At 39.4% G+C, this 17,139-nt stretch overlaps 1 pseudogene across 1 annotated transcript in view; it reads right to left on the bottom strand.

The window, feature by feature from the left end:
• LOC149208542 (pyruvate kinase isozyme A, chloroplastic-like) overlaps window positions 1–17,139 on the bottom strand; it is a 205,176-nt pseudogene that overhangs the window by 117,147 nt on the left and 70,890 nt on the right. Inside the window, exons 3-4 of the transcript XR_016252781.1 lie at window positions 2,625–2,818; window positions 2,418–2,539 (exon numbers count right to left, since the gene is read on the bottom strand). The product of XR_016252781.1 is annotated as a pyruvate kinase isozyme A, chloroplastic-like (transcript). The remainder of the gene's footprint in view (window positions 1–2,417; window positions 2,540–2,624; window positions 2,819–17,139) is intronic.

Genomic DNA, 17,139 nt, shown 5'->3' with positions numbered 1-17,139 from the left:
AGATATTTTGAAAAAATATTTATAAATTACACAGTTTTCCGAAAGTCATTGTGAATGATAGAGATGCCAAATTTAAGGGTAATTTCTAAAAGGAATTGTTCAACCATATAGGAACCTACCTAAATATGAGTTTTGCCTACCACGCTCAAACAGAAGGACAAACGGAGGTTGTCGATAAATGTTTGGAAGCCTACCTATGTTGTTACGCTACAGAAAAACAAAATAAGTGGGTTTAGTGGTTGCATCTCGCTGAATGGTGGTATAATTCTACTTACCATACGTCAGCAAAAATGACTCCATTCCAAGCTTTGTATGGGTACGAACCTCCGAAATGGAAGGATCTAGCTACCGTCCAGACAAATCTACCAGTTGTTAAAAACCAACTAGAAGAAACCCAAAAAATCATCCAAACCCTAAAAGAAAATTTAAATAATGCAAGAAACCGTATGAAGCAACAAGTTGACCGAAACAGAACCGAGAGAGAATTTGAAGTTGGAGAATGGGTATTTGTCAAGCTCCAACCATACAAACAGTTGTCCTTGAAACAAAAAGGAAAAAATAAATTAGCACCAAAGTTCTATGGACCATACCAGATCAACAAAAAGATCAGCCAAGTTGCATATAGTTTAAGCCTTCCGGATAAAAGTCGTGTTCACAACGTCTTCCATGTATCCTGCCTTAAAAGGGCACTAGGCGACCATCAATCAACATAAACAACGCTTCCATCCTTAGATGATGAAGGATGGGTCATTTTAGAACCAGAAAGTATCATATCCACTAGGGAAAAGAAGCTTCGATCTCGTGTAATCAAGGAATACTTGATCAAGTGGAAGGACTTACCAAAAGAAGAAGCTTCTTGGGAGACTGAAGCATTTCGTCAACAGCATCTGTCGTTACGTATGCTTTGATGACAAAGCATTTTTTGGGAAGAAGGCAATGTTATATAAAAATATTTAGTTAATTAGTAGTTATTAGGCAAAGGGCATGATCAAAGTTCATACCCATTCACCAAGAGGCACCCAAGGCAGCATAAAGCTAGGGGCCTCTCACAAATTGTAATCATCTTCTATCTGTTTAATAATAATAAAAAATATGAATTTGCTGAATAGCTGAGTTATTATGTGCCAGCCTACCAGCCGGCCTACATGTCAACCTAACTTAAAATGGAGACGCAACCTTTCATGAAGACATGTTGGATCATTTGTAATAGTCAAACCACTATATATACAAGTAAGGACTTCGCATAAAAGGCAGTCAAGAAAAAATCAGATCTCTCTGAAATCAAGTTGGGCAATCACAGAGATAACAGTTCGGACAAGAGACAAGTTTTTTCGGTGTTAGTGCAGGAGCTTGAATAAAATATAGAGACTACAGTTCGGTGCTATGTCAACTACAGTCTGGTGCTATTTCGCTGCTCTAATAATTCGGTGTTACCACAGTTCAGAATTATCACAGTAAGAAGGGTTTGAAGGTCACATATTTTCAAAGATGTCACAGTGATTGGGTGCTACAGTTTGGGTGCCATTTCAGTTCAATGACAATGCAACGACCTCAGTTCGGAAGTATTACAATGACAGAAGTTTGGTGAACCTACAGTAAGAAGGTCTCAATGATATGATGATGTCTTGGTGCTAACACAGTGAAAGTAGGATGACTTGATGGAGGTAGTCTCAAGTCTAAGTTGTAAGGGTCTTGGTTGTCTCATCTTGAATCTATTGAAGGAAGAATTTGTGACTGGGTTTTCCTCTTAAGGAGGGTTTTGCCCTGGCAGTGTGCCTATATCTTGTGTTCTCTTCTATTTGTTGCTTGCATTAATCTTGATGATAAGAAAAGATAATACTAATAATGAAAACATCACAAGTTAATGTCATTAATAAGGAAAATAATTTCACTGCCACCTATATGGATTTTCCAACACTTGGAGCATTGTATATTATATTATATTCTAGCATTGTATTTTAGCATATAATTGCACCATGGTAACTCTACCACACAGTCCAATAGAAAGCATATTTACTGTCTATATATGCCTAACCATTCTCTAGTCAGATCTTTTCCTTGATCTCTGCACTAGGAGCCTAGAAAAGCATATTTACAACATTACATTACAGGGTCATTTATCCAAGCTCACATGGCTTGACACCCATCATTACAAACATGCATTACAATTTATCCACAATCTAATCTAATACCTCCCAAGTGTCAAAATTGGGGTATTACATACTGCCAATATGTTCTAAGGATTGCATATTCTCAACAAGAATCTCTTTTAAACTGCAAACTATATGAACATGGCTAAAACTTTACTACTTTGCATAAATGACAGTAAAAAACACTTATAATACAGTAGATGTCAATTGAAAAATCAGGTAATATTCTAGATAACAATATTTTGTACAAGGTTCAAATATCCTTACCCATCACGAGATCGAGATGCAATGTAGCTCTTCAAATGTTTGATCACCTCTGCTGATTTCACAAAAGATATAGCAATGAAATCCACTCCTTCGGAAATCCCAAAATCTATATCAAGCCAGTCCTGCAAGAAAAGATAGCATCAGAACTTTGTCAGAAATGTGACATTTTAGAATTTCATCTAGAAGTCTCACTTGAGAACAACCAACCTTGGAGGAAATTGTGGGGAGCATGGCATTTCTTTCACGCACCAACCTGCCCTGCCTCCAAAATGTTATATTGGCACGTGGTAACAGCAACCCAGGATCAGTACACTGACATTTCACATCTGGTCCAAGTTTTTCAACCACCTCAAACCTCACCATGCCACCATCCACAAGTAGCTCATCGCCAACCTTAACATCTGCTAAAAATTATCAGAAAGCAAACTAGATGTTTCAATCACCAAAGAAATCCCATCTTAGCAGTCTATGGATCAAACATGTTGAATATGGAAAATGTTGGTGGATAAGCTTCAAACAGTATGTATGTCATCAGAGATCACATGTGAGAAAAAAAACATAAATTGAACTTACTAATTTAAATTAGCAGCAGCATCTGAATGCAAATTTGATAACAGAAAAACAATTGTGTTGTAAGATTCCTGCTCAGAAATGACTCCAGAAATACCAGTCTCTGTCAATTTTTAATAGTCTCCCTCCTCAGGTTATCAAAATTAGAGTTTAGACATGCTTCTGTAGATGAGTGTTTTTTTTCGTTACAAGGACATTGCAGATATACACAATGGTTTTCATTCAATATAAAAACATTGTAGTATATATATATTAAGCTGATTTGGAAGTGCACCCAGAAGTGTGAACAACTTAGAAATAGAGAGTATAAGCCCACAAACAATTTCACATTCAATTTAAATAAGCAGTGAACCACATCAGGCAGTCATGTATTTGTGAAAGGGAAAATTACAGCGTTACAATGGCACAGATGAACCTGGCACTCGAATCAGTAAGATACCCTCCAGCACTTTGACCAAGTCCGAATTTGGCTTCAGCAGCGTGTACCAGGTGGCTGTTATCACTGTACAGTGTATTGTGTTGACAGTTTGCTGGTATAGCCTTCAACTGACCCAGAACTCTTGTCCACCAACAGAATAAATGTACGAGGCTCCAGACCAGCACGCAGAGACTCTTCTTGCTCGTTCTGATACCAACTCGTCCAGCAAATTTGAGTCTTATTCCTCACTGACCCACGTCCAAGTCACACAAGTTTGTTAAGGGCAGAATGCGGCATTCTGTAGAGGAAATACGCAGCCAGCAGTTGAGAATAGCCCACGGCCTGAGCTGACATAAGGGAATATAACTCCCTTGTGACCAGAACTCGAATTCTGTTAGCAGAAGCTCGCTCCAGCAGTTTATACTTCACTCAACTATCAAGGAGGCAACTCGACTCTTGTCTACTTCTCAAGAAAAACTCGACCCAGCTAAGAGTCTGTCCAGCAGAGAGAGAATTGTGGTTCCAACCCTGAAATGTCACAAGAACTCATCCAGCAGCTCCATAATACTTGTTCTCTTTAATTGTGTATGGCTCAGCCACAAAATTGACCTCAGTTCTGGTACTGGCGCTAGCCCCCTTCACTTGTTTCCCCAACCTGTCAAATGAAATGAAAAACACCAAATGAGCCTTTAAAATCAACTGATAACACTTGAAGGACTCAATATTCCTTAGAAATCCTATTCTCCATTGAAGCTCAGTGGTGAAATCTGAGTGATTCACTCTCAAATCCAAACTAGGGTGTCTAGTTTCAACACCGAAGTTTGCTATGGCAGCTAGGGTTCCAAAACCCTAAGCTTCTCCTTCAACTCTCTCCAAGAGCTCTTTCTCCAAACTCAAAAATGCACGTGGAGAGTCTCCTCATTTTCCTTCTTTTATGAACTTAGGATCACCTTTTCACCTTCCTTTTAATAAATCACTTTTTATGAAGTCACTTTATGATATTTCATTTTATAAAAGTTAAAGTGACCTTTTACTTGCCTAGGGAATATCTCCCTTTCTCCTTTTTAGACTTTTATAATGTTTTCCTTAGGCAATTTAAGTCCCCTTTATTAAATATTTCCTTGCTTTAGCCTATGGGAACCACTTTAGGCTAGCGGACTCCACCATAAGCTTCCCAAGTGGTTGGGGACATTACAGTGCTCCCCACCCAAGATTGTTTGTCCTTAAGCAATTTAAATTCAGGATGTTTGAGCACCTACTCACCTTCTCAGGTAGCATCTTCTACCCAAAAATCTTTCCACTTTACAAGGTACTCCTTGATTGTCTTATTCCGCAGTTTCCTCTTCCTTGTATCTAGGATCTTTCAGGAACCAAGATCAATTCTCCTTCCTCATATCCAATGGCGGGATTTTTGTGGAAATAACAACATGCCGCCCCAAGGCCTTTTTGAGGCATGAGAAATGAAAGACGTTGTGAATTTTACATCCTTCAGGAAGCTCGAATTCATTGGCCACCTCTCCCACTCATCTCAGAATTTTGAATGGCCCATAGAACTTGGGTTTCAACTTTTCCTCCCTTTTTATTTTTAGTGATGATTGCTTGTGGGGCTGAAGACAGAGGTACACCCTATGCCTATCTGCCTACAACTTTTGTTGATTCTGAGCCATATGTAGATTGTCCTTGAAGACTTTTAAGATGTCATGGCTCTCTTGAATCTAGTCCTTGGCCAATGGTGCCCGACTATCCCCAAATATCCTGTACGCAAATTTCAGGGCGTCATTACCCATACAAAGCTCTGAAGGGAGTCATGCCAATGGCCATGTGAAAAGTGGTATTGTAGCAATGCTCTCCCAGATGCAACCACTTCACCCATGTCTTTTGTTGGTCAGTTACATAATTCTTGAGATAGCCTTCCAACCACTTGTTGACTATCTTTGTCTGCCCATCAATCTGTGGGTGGTAACTAGTGCTTGGAGTTAGTTCAGTCCCACAAGTGTGAAAAGCTCCTACCAAAAATCGTCCATGAACCTACTATCTCTATCACTGACAATGGTCTTCGACAACTAATGCAATCTAAAGACTTCCTTGAAAAATAGCTCAGCCACCTACGAAGCTGAATATTTTGACGGTATGGAAAAGAAATGGGAAAATTTTGTGAGTCAATCTACCATCACATATATGCAATTTTTGCCCCGCACCGAAGGTAAGCCAGTGATAAAGTCCATGGAAACGCTCTCCCATTTTTGCTCTGGGATGGGGAGGGGCTACAGTAAACCTGCTAGATGAGCGTGCTCTGTTTTGTTTTGTTGGCAAGTGTTGCACTCCCTTACAAATCTCAGCACATCCATCTTGAGGCCTTTCCAGGTGAACCTCCTCCTAATCCTCTTGTAGCTCTTAAATATCCCGGATGTCCTGGTAAGGGTGAGCTTCCTGCATGATTCTCTCTTTGAGTTTTGATTCTAGTACAAGATAGATCTAGACCTTATACTAAATAATGTCATTCATAACCTAGTACCTATCATCTATGTCACAGGGTTCGCTGAAGTTGAACCTCGAGGTTCGAAATTCAGTGAACCCAAAAAAAAATTCAAATTCGTTCAGGTTCGACGAACCTGATAGTCGAACCTCAACGAATTCGAACCTGAAGGCGAACCTAAAGACGAACCTGAAGCCAAATTTTAAGATATTTTTTTAAAAAATTTTGGGGTTCAAAGTTAAAGTTCGGGCGGTTTTTGTTAGTTGTTTTAAGGTTTATGAGAAGAACCATAAGCAGCACATGGTTTTCTCTTGTTCCACTTCCCGCCAATTAGTTTCCCGTGCTATCCACTAGTTTGGCTTTATTTACCATGGTTGTCGATAGATTTTCACAAGGCAACTTCAGTCTGAGTGTACTCACTCTATTGTGCTCAGTGTTGTTGTTGTGTGTTGTATTCTATACGATTTCCTGAATTCAATTTCTAGACATTGCTAGTCCCTACCGCTTGGAGCATGAAGTGAATCGTGGTCGTGATTTGTGGCTCGTGATTTCTCCATGATTTTGCAATATAGTTCTATTGTAATTTGTATGTTTAAATTTTGATTATGTTTTAATTATGTGATTTTTTCCAAGATTATAACTATTTGACATTATACATACTATTTTCTTTTAAATTTTGGAAATTGAAAATTATGCCATTCTTTTTTGTATTTGCAAACTACTATGGTGTATGTTTACATTTTGATTTAACTAATTTCATTGATAATTCAATGCTATCACGATTAAGTTATTCATGTATGTTTACAAATAAGAATTCTTACTCATATAGCTTTATTGATTGATTTTGATTTTTTATTATTTTATGTCATATATATGTTGAATAATATGTATAGTCGAATTTAATGGCGAACCTCATCGGAAAATTCAAATTCGAATCGAACTTAATCGTTGTCGAACTCGAATTCGAACCTGAACCATGTGACATAGCCTATCATCATGGATCAAACCTTCAAGAATTTCACAAGCAAATTTATTTTTTGAATACTCCACCAACAGCAGTGACCTCCAATCTTCAGTCATCTCTATGAGTGAGAAGGTGGGTGGCATTCTTGATAGAGCGTCGACCACCATGTTGTTATTACCCTTGACGTACTCTATCTCGAAGTCATAGGCCTGCAACTTGTTGATCCATTTCTGCTACCTCTTACTCAGTTTTGTCTACTCCATGATGAACTTCAGGCTATTATGGTCTATTTTTACCTTAAATATGCTTCCCACCAGATGCTACCTAAATTTGGCCAATGCATGTATTATAGCCAACATCTCCTTATCATAGATCGAATAGTCAAACTCATAATCTCTGATCTTGCGACTTTCGAACGCTATGGGGTGTTGATTCTGCATAAGAACTACTCCTATTTCATCCCCAAAGCATCGCATTCCAACAAGAATGACTGGGTGAAATCTGGTAAAGCAAGCACAGGGCATGTGCTCATCACCTCCTTCATCCTCTCGAATGTTTCCTGTGCTTTCTCCAACCAGCTGAAGGCTCCCTTCTTAGTGAGGTCTATAAGAGGAGCTATTAATTGTGAAACCCCTTAACAAATATCTTGTAGTAAGTGCAAAGACCAAGGAAGCTCTTCAGTTTTGTGATATTCTTTGGGGTGGGCCACTCAATGATTGCTCGGATTTTTTCTTGATGCCCCTGTACGTCATCATGACCAATCACATGCCCGAGATAGAGCATCTTTGTCATGTCAAATTCACACTTGGATTCTTTTGCATAGAATTCCCAACACCTCGTCCAAGTGCCTCAGCTGGTCCTCCCATGTTTTGTTGTAAACCAACATGTCATCGAAGAAGACCAATAAATACTTCTACAACTGCTTATTAAACACATGGTTCATACAGGATTGGAAGGTCACTGGAGCATTGGTTAGCCCAAATGGCATAACCGAAAACTTGTAGTGCCCATAGTGGCACCGGAAAGTTGTCTTCAGGATATCTTGCTCCCGAACCCAGATCTGATGATAGCCAAAACAAAGATCAATCATCGAAAAATATTTGGCCCCTTTCAACTCATCGATCCGGGGAATAATGTACCATTTTTTATTGTTTCTTCTCGTTGAGAGCCCGATAGTCGATACACATCCCCAAGGTGTCGTCCTTCTTCTTAGCCATCACTACCGAAGAAGCGAACGGACTAGAGCTCAATCAAATATGGCCCAACCTCAACATCTCTTTGATGGCCTTCTCTATCTCATATTTATAGACCTTGGCATGCTAATAGGGAGTGGTTATTACTGCTTGCACACCCTCCTCAAGTTCTATGACATGTTCAAAATCTCTGTCTCGTGGTCTACCTAGAGGAGTGTCAGCAAAAACTTTATGATTTTTATGAAGTAATACCTAAATGTCATTTGAGTGTTGTTGTGGTTTCTTTGGCTGCCTGATATATGTAATAAGCTCTGAAACCGGATTCGCTCTTAGAAGGCCACGTGTCTGAATCCGTCGAATCCTATACAATTTGACCTAAATCGTGTCCGAATTTTGTGACACGTCGTGTCCGATTGGAGCACTATCGAATCCAGATCATGTCCCGAAATTCGGACATGAATCCGGAATTCTGGGACCCATGCGGCCAATAAAGGGCATAAATGACTGTTTTTTTCCTCATTTGTTGTCATTTCTTTTGCAATAGTCGAGTTGTGGGTTTGTTGTGAGTTTGGAGCAAGAAGCCTAGGGTTTGGAGCGTTTCCAAGGAGATTCAAGCAACAAGTAAGTGCATTTCCTCTCTATTTTTTTGCATTTGTATTACAGCAGTTTGTATATGCATTTATTTTACAAATTTGTGCATGTTTTGTTTATTTTTTTTACAGTATTCATGGCTCAATCAAGGGCAGCAGGTAGGGGGCAAAGGAAGGGGAAGAATATCCCCATTGAAGATGCCCCTCCTCCCTCAATATCATCAGAGTCTGTTGCAAGTAATGTTGAGGGAAGGCTTCCTCCTAAAGGTAACATTGAGAAATATCCCTTGTGGAAATATGTCACAAGAGAGGATGGGCCAAGCAGCAAGGGGAAGGGAGGAGGCAATGTGAATTGGAGATGCAACTTTTGCCACAATACTTTCACAAGCACATATTACCGTGTGAAAGGCCATTTGTTGGCTTTACCAGGTTGTGGAGTTGGAGCTTGTACACAAGTTTCTTTACAAAAGAGGAAAGAAATGGAAAAAGAGTTCATTGTTGATATGGCAAATGTGGCAACAAAATAAAAAAACCAAGAATGATGACCCCCTTCCATTTTTGAGGAAAGGCACCACCAAATTTCCATTTGAGAGTTCTATTGGGGGACAAGCAACAAAAAGAAAGGCAATTTCACTTGGTCCAATGGACAAGATTTTTCAAAAAGAGAAACGGGAAGAGCTTGATCTCACCATTGCCTTTTTTCTATCAAAACTTCATATCCTTTAATGTTGCACGCTCACCTCTATTTATTGAGATGTGCCGAGCTCTAACTCACAGGTCTCCATCATGGTATGTGCCTCCTGATTCAAAGAAGCTTAGAACCACATTGTTAACGAAGGCAAAAAAAAAGAGCAAAAAATGCTTGAGCCTATTAAAGCATCATGGCCAACATTTGAGGTTAGCATTGTTTCTGATGGATGGACAGATCTAGCACGACACCCACTCATCAACTTCATGGTGTCTTCCTTGAATGGTCCAGTTTTCTTGAAAGCAGTGGATACACTTGGAGAATCAAGGATACACAATTTATGGGTGAGTTATTTATTAAGTTATTGAAGATGTATGTGTTGATTCTTGTGTGCAAATCATTACAGATAATGAACCTGTTTGCAAGGCTGCTGGCATGATTGTGGAAGCTAAATATCCACAAATGTTTTGGACACCTTGCATTGTCCATTCATTGAACTTAGCACTAAAATCCATTGCTTCTGATGTGCTTTGGATTGGTAACATTATTGAGGATACACAACATATCTGTAACTTTGTGCAAAATCATACAAATTCCATCACTATCTACAAGGAGTACATCAATCTATCATTGTTGAAGATTGTTGATACACGGTTTGCCTCTTCATTCATCATGTTGAAGAGGTTGAGGGAGGTCAAGACCGCTCTTGGGGCCATGGTTATTTCAGAGTTTTGGTCTTTTTGGAGAAAGACAAATCAACTAGCCTCTAAAAGAGTGAAGGACACATTGCTAGATCATGCTTGGTGGGAGAGGGTATATCTAATTATTCAAATCATGGACCCTATAATTTCTTTGCTTTGATTTGCAGATACAGACAAACCCATCCTAACAGAGGTTTATGAGGGATGGGATTCCATGATTGAGTCTGTGAGGAGCATTATTCTACAGAGTGAGTGCCCCGAGTATTCACCAGAGGCCTTCTGTGGTACTATACAGGATATTCTTGTCAGCAGATGGGACAAGAATTGCACACCTTTACATTGTTTGGCTCACTCATTGAACCCAAAATACTATAGTGATGAGTGGCTGAATGGTGGACCTTCCCACAGATTCCCTCCTCACATGGATGGTGAAATCTCACAGGGGAGGAAAGATGCATTCAGGCGGGTTTTTTAGGATAGAGCATTGCTTGATGAGGTGGAGGATGCCTTTACAGAGTTTTCCACTGGCACTGGTCGATTTGCATGATATGATGTGATTAGAGACAGGGGGGCTAAGAAGCCTTATTCTTGGTGGGAAAATCATGGGGCAACAAGCCCTCCTCTACAGCAGTTAGCCATGAGGCTCCTCTCAGGTGACTTCATCCTCTTGTTGCGAGAGGAATTGGAGCACATATGGGAATTTGTATAGTGTTAAGAAGAGCAGGCTTGAGCAGTCCAGGGCAAAGACAATGGTGTATGTGCACACCAACCTTCGTCTTATTTACAGGCAGAGGGAAGAGTGGTTGAAGGGAAAGACAAAGATGTGGGATGTCTTTCCTGATGATATGGGTCTGGACAGCAGTGTTGAGTTGGCATTGGCCAACATGGATCTCAATGATCCAGTGCTAGAGCCTGTTAGATTTGATGATGGTGATACTGTAGAGGGGTCATCCTCCACACCAATAGATGCAGAGACGACTATGGATACAGGGGAGGAGGAGGATGCAGAGGAGAGCAGTGGTGACCATGATGATGAGGACAGTGATGCTGATTCTGATGATGACTATGAGGATTGATGACTCATGAGTCATGGTCTACCCACTGCCTTGAGGCTTGTATACCTGTAGTTGTTTTGTATTTTCTATTTATATTTGCCATTGGCATTGCACTACCTATGTAACACATTTTGATTTTGATGACTTAATGAGAAAACTACAGTTGTCAGTGTCTTTATCTTACTATCTTGTCTTTCTCCTATTGGATCATTGATGAATTGAATATGTATTATGATTTATCATTTATGGATTTAGAATTTATGATTCATTGATTTATCATTTATGTGACATGTATTTGACTTTTGTATGTACTATGCATGCTATAATGTTACTAACTTACTAACTTACTTTGTAAACAGTAAAACTTACATCTAGATAAAGATCTATGTTTGAAATCAATGAATTTGTATCAATAATGGAATTTGTGTAAGAAATATCTAATTTTTAATATATATATATATAACATGTCCTAACGTGTCTTGTTCCGGGGGGTTAACGTGTCTAAATCTGACACTCGAATCCCCATATCCAACGAATCCTGAATTCTCGTGTCAGGTTACTTAGGTAATAAGGCACTCTACTGCCCACTCAATATCACCTCGTCTCAAAACTGCCTCCATATGGTTGGATGAAATTAGCTTTGGCGGGTATTGAAGCATGGCTCTCAAAACTACTCTCCTGCCATCTACGGGATCATTGAACTCCATTTGCATGTTTCGTTGTTCCGTAGTGTACTTCCCGATGTAGTAAAGCCACTGACAACCCAACACCACATGAGTATCTTGTACATCCCCCACAAGGAAATCCTCTGTCACTGTATAGTTACCCATGGTGAGTTATAATTTAAGAATGTATCTATTACAGTCCATTTGATGTTTCCCATGAATGACAATTGTAAATCCATTGAACTCTTGAGTAGGAATCCCTCTCTGCTCCACCATCTCCACATCTATAAAATTGTGGGAAGCCCCACTATCAATCAATACTGTCACCTTGTGCCCTGTTACAACCCCTCTAACTCTAAAAGTGTGATATGTAGGAAATCCTGACATAGGTGCAATAATAGGAGCTTTGTCCTCGGCATGTGAAGACTCACCCCAACTGCCCGGTGCAACTGTCCCTGTATCGGTCCTTGAACTAGCTGCTCATCCCCATCTTCATTGTCACTCCCCGAATACCTCAATGTAGTGACTCAGTCTTTCCCACTTTGTCTTTGCCAGCACACTTTTGCCTTGATGCCCCTCATCCATCTTTTGTTTCCCGATCCACGCCTTTTGAAAGGGCTTGACCTCTTTACCCTTCTGAGGGAAAGAAGGTTTAGGAGTGAATTTATTTTTAGAAGCGGCATCCTGTAAGTCCCTAGTTTTGTTGATTGTCGCATGAAGAGTAGTGGGTCAGAACCTTTGACCCATCCACATAGAGGTTCTACCAACCCCTCTACAAATAGCATCACCAATCTGATCTCTGAAATATTCGTGACCATGACTGCCAACCTCTGAAATTATGCAATATAAACCTCTGGACTACCTGTCTACTTGAGTTGTGCCAACTCTCTAAAATGAATCTTCGGATCCTTCCTGTCAAAGCGCTCAATAAGTCTCTAAGTGAACTCTGTGTATGAGATGATGTTGCTATGCTCCAACGTCACCAGCCCATGGTACCACCACTCATGAGTCTTGCCATCCAAGTGTAATGTGGCTAGCTTAATAGTCTCCTCCTCGGTCATCTCATGTAACTAGAAATATGTATCCAGCTTTTGAACCCATGATCAAGTTGAACACTTGGTCAACCCATCAAAGTAAGGGATGGTCACCTTCCCCAAAGTTTTTTGTAGCTCCTAATTCTGGTTTGAAACCTTTTGAAATGGTTTGGGTCTGCTTTTCAGTTGAAGGTGGTAGAATCAATGAAGCTCATGGCAGACTAAAACTCCCGTCCCAATGCCCTGTACTCGTCCATGTACTCTGTTATCCTCTACAATGTCCCAGGCTAAGGAGGAGATCGAAAGAGGTAACTTCAAATTACTTGCAGTTCAGCAGCTAGCCCTGCTAAACCAGAGAGGGATCTCTCTAAGGATTTCACAGTCAATGACTGGAAGAAAGATGGATTTTAGGCTAGATACAATAGTTTCTGATGAGTTTTTGGAAATTTAGGGTTTTTGGATTATTGGATCAGGGATGAGAAAAACCAGCTAGGTCAAGGCCTCAAAGGTTGCAGTGGCGGGCATAAGGAGGAGCAAGATAGCAGTGCCTTGTGATGGATCTGAGAGTTTGGTCAATGTAATGGATCTGAGAGTTTGGTCAATGTAGTGTAGGGTCTGAGAAAATTAGAAAGTCATAATGAGCATGTGCGCAATGAATTCATTAATCTAGAAGAAATACACAGAAATGATTTTCCACATAAACAAAGCTTTAATATAAATAATTCTTCCTATATAACTGTAAGGAAAATCACTGAGGAAAGCAAAGCATGTTAAGAAAGATGGATTCATTCATAAGAAACTGACATAGAAAGAAAACAACATCACAAACTCACTGCACATGAATTCCTGAAAAATAGTTGTAACTGCTCCTTTGATTAGCCAAGTGAAAGCATAAGATACAAATTCTCTCCTCTGAAGTCCAACCCTTCTCTCTGAATGAGAAATGATACATATAGACTAAGATAAACAATTTCCCCACCTTCAGGGGTCGAATCCCTAAGTGGTGGAATAGTTTCTAAGAATATCTCAACCAACAAGTGAGAGTGAGAAGGTTGAAAACAAACTCTTCTCTTAGACTTTGATTTGAGTTTTGCTTCATTTATGAGGCCTAGTTAAGCATAAAAACAACTTATCATGCTAATTTATTTCATAATTACATCATCAAGAATTCAAAATATTAAAATTACATCATCAAACAAAGATCTGGTGAAGACATGCTAAGAAAGACTACTACAGGCAAAAGTGCAACATATTCAGGCATTTGCGGAGTGCACTCAGGCAAAAGCGCAGCGCCATCTTGCAGGAGGATTTTGGAGGCCTTCCCGTGCTCCAAATTGAGAACTTTATGGCTCGTTGGAAAGCTGTAAGTGTCTAGTTGTCATTTGACTACTAAAGCAAGTGATTTGGACAATCCAGCTAGGAGAAAAACTGATTTTCCCAAGACTACTATTTGTGCAGCGCCTGCTTCAAAACAGTGGCAGAAAGTGATTTTTTGACCTGTTTTTGAGCTTTTTCTCCCAATCTATCCACTAACAAACTTACAAAAGTGGATAACTGATAAGTAGAGGTGATTATCTACCCAAGCATATAACTTTTTAGGCATTTGGATGGTTGTAGAGAAATCGCAATGCCAAGTTGCCACTGTGTTTTTAAAACAAACCAAAAACCATCAAAATTTTCAAAATGACAAAAATTTCTCAAAATTGTTGAGTGAAGCTATAATATGATATGTTATGCCATGAGGGAGGCCTCAGCAAGTAGATCAAGCTTTTCCTTGTCCTTTTGTCTTGTTAGGGTTTCCTTGAGCTTCTTCTTCAAATGTTTGATTCTGACTTGGGATACCTTGTTTCTTGTGTAGTAATGCATAGCCATATGCCTTTGCAAGTTATTGTCCCTATTTGCCTTCTTGAGGAGCTTCTCCAGGTGTCCATTGACCTTATCAAGCCAATATACTCTGTCTTCATTGATTTCTCTAGTGATTAGGTCATCTACAGTGATTTGTTCTCTTGGTGGAGAAACTTCCCTTTGTAGCTCAAGGGCTCTCTTGGAGGCTCTTGTTCTTGGTCTCCCTGATGTACTTTGCTTTCCTTTGCCTTTTGACACTTTCAACTGAGCCACTGCTTTTCCCTTTACATCTTCTTTCTTTGAATAGGCTGCTTGTTGATCTTGGATCATTTGGTTTACTTTCAATTGCATATTCTCTTGTTGCAAGCATGCTATTAAAGCATTTGCCTCTATCAACTTATTTTCCAACCTTTTGATCTCAGTGTCCTTATCTCCTATGATTTGATTTTCAATTCTGTCCTCATGGTCTTTCTTCACCTCTAACACATTTGTCCCTGGATGAGTGAATTCCTCATGCTGTGAGGATGCTCTCTGTTCACCTGTTGTAGGCTTGGCCCTTTCAACAATCTTTGGAGCAAACACAAGCCTATCACCTCTGGAGTATGTCTTAACCACTTTTACCCTATATTTCCTCTTGGTAGGTCTGCTTGAAGAAGCAACCTCTTGTTGCACTGGTGAGTTTGGAGGTGTTGATTCATCACTAGACATAGCTGGAGAAGATGGAGGAAAAGTTGAATTTGAAAAGTCATCCCAAGACAAATTTACCTATGCTAATTGATGACAAACTAGCACTTTCACCAAACCATGATGAAATAGACTATTATGGTGATTCTCTCCCAGCCTTTGTACCTTTTCTGTCATTTTAATCAGACTTTTGTACAGATAGTGAGACAAATTGAGTTGTTGAACACCGGTGAAATGCATCAAAAGCTTCATGTGGTACTTATACAGCCTTGAATACCTACCCTCACATGTGAAGTACTTCATGATCAATTTCATGAGGGGTATATCTTTCCAGCAAATGTCTGAATGGAAAAACATGTTTTGGAGTTGCCTTATATGGTGCTTTTAGGTACATTTCGTAATTCTGAATGTCAAGGTCTTCTTTCTTGAATCAAATTTCTCCAGTGTTTGGAATCCCTGTGGTTGTGGAGATAAGTTGTCTTGAAACAGTGAAATCAACAACTGCTATGGTCACTTTATCCTTTCTTAGTTTGGTGGCAAAAGCACTGGTCAATTGATCATGAAACTTCAATTGCTCAATTCTTTGGCAAAATGTAAGACAGCCTGCATCTTCAAATGATTTTCTAATGAAGGGAGATGACAAGATCTCATGGGTTGAGGTGGGTTCATATCTGATGATATGTCCTCCTCTATGCCTCCTTTGTTCAGAGGTTTCAGATTCCATGACAACACCTAGCTCTTAGGATAGAAACTAGGGTTTTGCTTGTAGGAAAAACAAGGGATTTTTTATAGCTGTGAGGAAATTTAGGGAAATGAGGGGGATAGGAAAATGAAAAAATTCTAGAAAATTTTGGAGGGATAGTGAGGGAGGTTAGGGAGCTAGGGAAAGTGGAAATTTAGAATTTGGGTGAGTGGAACGGTTTCAAACAAGAGAAACACGATCCTGTGGTTTAGAAGGTGTATAAACAGTTGGATACAAGTTTTAACAGCAATTCAACATGGAAATGATGAAATCTTTGAAGATTATTTTCAAAACCCTAGGAGAGGGAAATGAAGCCTAGCAATCACAATTGAGAGAACTAAGAGATAATTGAGCTTTATGATAAACCAGCAACTTGTATTTGTAGCAGCACGCTATGAAAATGATGGAAGAAATCACTGCAAGGAGGTTATAACCTTGGAATAGAAATGTAGCAGTTGCCTGGTATTTGCGTAGCACAGTAAAGTTATTTGCGCAGCACAAAAGAAGAACTCAACTTAGGCATGCAGAAACCTCTACTTGCCTGACAATTTCGCCCTGATTGGATGGAAAAAATGGAATGGGAAAATAGATAGTGAGTGAAAGCCTTTTATAACTTGAGAAAATCGATTTTTCTTTACAAGTGGTAGTGGACCCACCATAACATTTGTAACTTGAACTTGACACTTTGCAGCTTCATGACCTTTATGAAAGTATTTCATTTAAGAAAATGAAATAAAAGAATGATTTAAAACCTTGATTGCCAACTTAACCTCTACTATTCCTTATAAAATGGATTTTAATGGTAAAAAGACCAGTTTTCAGAGATTTACCTATTGACCTAGCATGGGCTTATTAGGTGAATTATGAACATAATGACTATGGGACTCGTCTAACAATGATTTGACTTGACCAAGATGTTGTTCTTTGTCCATGGAACTGAAAGGAATAGTAGAGACTGACCTTCCTAACCAGTGATTAGATTTTTTATTGAAAAGCTCTTTGAAACTATAAAAATTTGACCTGAAACCCTAATTAAAAAAACTATGTAAGAGCATATTTGGTCGTCGATGACTGACATGACTAACAGACACTAACAT

Source organism: Pinus tabuliformis, chromosome 1_2, assembly GCF_031772625.1.
Source record: "Pinus tabuliformis cultivar Carrire ecotype Pingquan chromosome 1_2, CPIR1, whole genome shotgun sequence".
Lineage (NCBI taxonomy): Eukaryota > Viridiplantae > Streptophyta > Pinopsida > Pinales > Pinaceae > Pinus > Pinus tabuliformis.
This window is presented reverse-complemented; position numbering and strand designations above follow the sequence as displayed.